Raw genomic sequence first — 4,427 nt, forward strand, 5'->3', positions numbered from 1 at the left:
GGAAGGACCTCCATTGGCCGGCGCGGGGCGCAGCCGGGCGGTGCGGCCACCGGGCGGGAGGCGGCGAGGGACGCCAGGCGGCGGCGCGGCGCCTGGTCGGCGGCGGACGGCGGCGGGCGCCGGCGCGGGGCCGCGGCGGCGCGCGGGCGGCTTCGGTCCCGGATCGGCCCGGGGCGGGCCGCGGATGGGCCGAGCGGGCCCGTGGTGGAGACGGCGGCGGGGAGCTGACGTGGCGCGACGTGAGAGGCTGGGAGCAGCGGCGGCGGACATGTCCGGCTGCGGCCGGACGTGTCCGGTGGCGCGGAAGGGATGGATCTAGGGTTTTCATCCGCAAATTTTCGGGGGGAGGGCATATATATAGGTAGAGGGAGCTAGGAGAGTCCAAATAAGGAGGGGTTTTCGGCCACGCGATCGTGATCGAACGACCGAGAGCATGGAGGGGAGTTTGCTGGGTTTTGGGCCACTTTGGAAGGGGTGTTGGGATGCAAAGAGAAGGGGGGTTTCGGGCTACGCGATTAACCGTTGGAGTACCAAACGACCTCCAAATGGCACGAAACTTGACAGGCGGTCTACGGGTGCTATACCAAGGCCGCTTGGCAAGACTCGGTCCATTCCGAGAAAGTTTAACACCCACTCACAACAGGAGAAAAAAGGGGAACGCCGGAGGGCATAGGAGTGCCGGATGGCAGATCAGACAACGGGGAAAAAGCTCAAATGCATGAGACGAACACGTATGCAAAATGAAATGCACATGATGACATGATAAAATACAACACGCAAGCAAATGACATGGCAATGACGGCGAATAACTGGCAGACACCTGGCGCATCGGATCCGGGGCGTTACAATTAAGCTTATAGGACGATAGTCAGCCACCGTTTCAGCGCCATCCTTCTTTGGCAGGAGAGCAACCAGTGACATGTTTAAGGGTTTGAGATCACCTGCCAGGCGGTGGAACTGGTGGAAGGCCTCAAGGATGTCGTGTTTGATCGTCGACCAGCAAGCTCTGAAGAAAACACCGTTGAAGCCGTCAGGGCCCGGAGCTTTTTCCGGGGGCATGGCTTTGATAGCATTCCAAATCTCCTCTTCGGTGAAAGGGTTGTCCAGTCGCCCACCTTGAACTAATGGCAGTTGGAGCTCATTCCAATTGATCATTTTTGTGCAATCTTGCTTGGATCTGAGCTGGTTGTTGAAGTGTTCAAATATGCAATCTTCCTTGTCTTCATGTGCCGTGAGCACTCCTTGATTTGTTTTCAGTGCAGCAACAAAGTTTTTGCGATGCCTTGAGTTTATCTTTGCATTGAAAATTTTTGTGTTTGCATCCCCCACTCGCAGCCATGTAGCTCTGGATGCCTGTCTCTTTTGGACGCGCTCGATAGCAGCAAGACCAAGCAGTCTAGTTTTTAGTTTCTTCCTCAGTGCGAGTTCAAGCGGGGTCAACAAACGGGTTTCTTGGGCGATATCAAGATGAAGAATTAATTCAGTAGCAATGTGGAACTGCAGTCTTGCATCACTGAAGTGTGTCTTGCTCCAAATTTTCAGATCTTTTGCTGTTCTCAAAAGTTTCAGCTTCAGCCTAACGAAAGCACAGGAGTGGTTGACTGGCCTGCTCCAAGCTCTCTCCACCGTCTCGTGAAAATGTGGGAATTTTGGCCAGAAGGATTCGAACCGGAACTTTGCTTTTTTCCTTGGGGAGGTGGCGTCCACCAGGAGGAGAGGGCAATGGTCAGAGCAAGCCGTAGAAGCGGCCATCGGGATAACTGAAGGAAAAAGGGCTTCCCAATTGATGTTACAGAAAAACTTGTCGATGCTCTCGAGGGTTGGTCTTTCTCGTTCGTTGCTCCATGTAAATCTTCTGTTTTTGCATTTGATCTCTCTGAGTTCAGCTGAGTCAATGGCACTTCTGAACCTGCCCATGATTCTGCGGTTTATTCGGTCATTGTTCTTGTCTCTGGCTTCATAAATTGTGTTGAAATCTCCGTTAATCAGCCAAGGTTGTCCAGCTTGGGGGCCGAGCTTCTTATTTCAGTCAGGAAATCTTCTTTCCTCTCATCATCGGTTGGCCCGTAGACGGTAGTCAACCAGAAGGATTTGCCTGAAGCTTTGAGTCTAGCTTGAGCAGTTATAGCAAACTGTCCAATTGCATGAGAGGTGATCTCCACAACATCAGGGTCCCAGAAGATGGCAGCACCCCCCCTAGTGTCTAAAGCAGGCAGCACAACGCAGTCTCTGAGTTTTGCACCTCCAACTTCTCTGGCCAAATCAGTAGTCCCGGTGGAGATTTTTGTTTCTTGCAGACATAGAATACCAAGGCGATGGCAAACAACAATTTCAGCAACAGCGGCTCTTCTAGCTGGCGAATTCAGGCCCCGAACATTCCATGAGAGAATTGGACAGAGGTTTTCAATCATGGGGACACCAATGTTTCTCCGAAGGGTTTACTGAATAGATGATACTGAAACACAAGTACACAACCAATCTACCAGGGGGGCGCCGACGACCACCAATAGGCCCCAACTCTCGCCGGCGCCAGCTACATGACGAACCACAGCTACAATTACAGAGCATCATCCGGAAACTAGATCCTAACTCTAACTGACATAAGGTCAGCCACCGTCGGAGACTAGCGCTAATGAAGACTACTAACATATGGAACTACTGGCCATCAGTGGCAGCTTCGTCAGGTCCAGCAAGGCCTGCAGCTACAAGGAGGGCCGCCTCGTCTAGGCGAGTGAGCTTGGCGATGCAGGCGATGTCGTCGCTGGTCGGGGGCTCCTTGAAGCGGCGGACGAGCGCCTCAGCAGCCTCCGGGGTCATCCTGTCCTTTGGTCCCAGCATCCCCAGCTCCCGGATGATGCGGAATGCAGCTCGCTCTGCCACTGGGATCGAGCAGTTCATCAGCGCCTGCCTTGCGCTCTGACGCACAGGGGCGGAGGGGGCCCTTGATCGAGACTTGGGTGGTGCAGACTTGCGCGGCGGGGGCGTCTTGATAATTGGCGGTGGCGGGTCGATGAAGAGGGCGTGGTCCTGGGCAGCATTTTCCTCCGGCGTGATCGCCATGTCACTGACGCGTCGAGTGACCGCGCCCAGTTGCACCTCCAGCGTCGAGGAGGAAGGCTGCACTCGGAGGGCGAGGAGCGGGCTCAGTGCGGAGAAGACGAGAGGTGCAGAGAGTGTGGCCTCGATCGTGGTGTCAAGTTCAAACTGTATGCAGTCGACTCTGGGGGGCGTCTCGAGTGGCTGCGTGGCCTTGGCGAAGAAGTCGGCGATGGGGTCGATGTCGCAGGGTGGAGGCGGAGGCGGGGTCGCATGGCGCAGCGGCAGGGGCGGGGTGGCGCCGGAGGCAGCACGGTCGTTGGAGCGCTTCTCATGGCACCTCTCCAGGCTGCGGCCACGCTGCGTGCCGCTGTGGTGACGCGGCGTAGGGGAGCGGCTCCTGCGCCTAGATGAGGAGGCATCCGCCGCTGGTGTCTTGTCGATGGGGGCGCGGCCCCTGCCCAGCAGGGTGTCCTTCCAGGAGCGCCGCCCATCGCCCTGGCACCCGTCGTCGTCATGGTCGCGGCGCTGTCCGTGGAGAGACAGGCCATGACAACCAGATGACTCCACCCTTGGGGCTTGGCGGCGGCCGCGCCCCTGGCCGTCCTCCACGCCCTTGTACCAGACGCCAGGGTCCATGCGGTGGAGGGGGGAGCCATCGTCCGAGTCGGAGGAGGGCAACCCGCTCTGGGTGAAGTGGGAGGTGCGCGGCGAGTGGGAGGGCGCCCAATCCTCGACGCGGTCGACATGGATCAGCAGGTCGTAGCGCTTGACGTTTGAAGGAGGGGCCACCTTGCGATCGGACGACGAGTAGCCCAGCATCTCTATCACCCGCCCAGCGCCGCGCTTGGTCACCCACAGGGTGCGTTTGGTCGGGATGTGAGCGACATCCCAAACCCACACCCAGCAGGCAAACATCTTCGTGTGGTCGCGCTCGTAGGTGCGGCTGTCGAGGCGGTCAACGACGCAGAGGTCACCCAGGGCCTCCTCGGCGCCCTCGATGGACCAGAAGTGCATCGGCAGCTTCTCGATGACGACCCGAACGTGCAGGTTGAGCTTCAGGAGTGCGGCGTGGTCGTTGTCGTGCCAGGGAGCGATGTTGAAGCGGATGCCATCCACCATGACGAAGTCGCATGCCACTGCGTTGTCTCGCAGCGCCGGCAGGTCGAAGTGGACGAAGAAGTCCTCGGGGTCGTGCTCCGTGACCCGCATCAGGTGCGGCGAGACGCGCACCTGCTCCTCGATGGCCTGCCCCACCATGAGCGGGTTGGTGATGCCCTTCCCACCGACGGCGGTGAGGGTGACAGCGTGGTGACGGAGGACGAAGACGGCGTGGTCCATGGCTGGCAAGGAGACGACGACCTTGTGGCTCGAACGGGGCGGCACGAGGG

The sequence above is a fragment of the Triticum dicoccoides genome, chromosome 6B, assembly GCF_002162155.2.
Source record: "Triticum dicoccoides isolate Atlit2015 ecotype Zavitan chromosome 6B, WEW_v2.0, whole genome shotgun sequence".
Classification (NCBI taxonomy): domain Eukaryota; kingdom Viridiplantae; phylum Streptophyta; class Magnoliopsida; order Poales; family Poaceae; genus Triticum; species Triticum dicoccoides.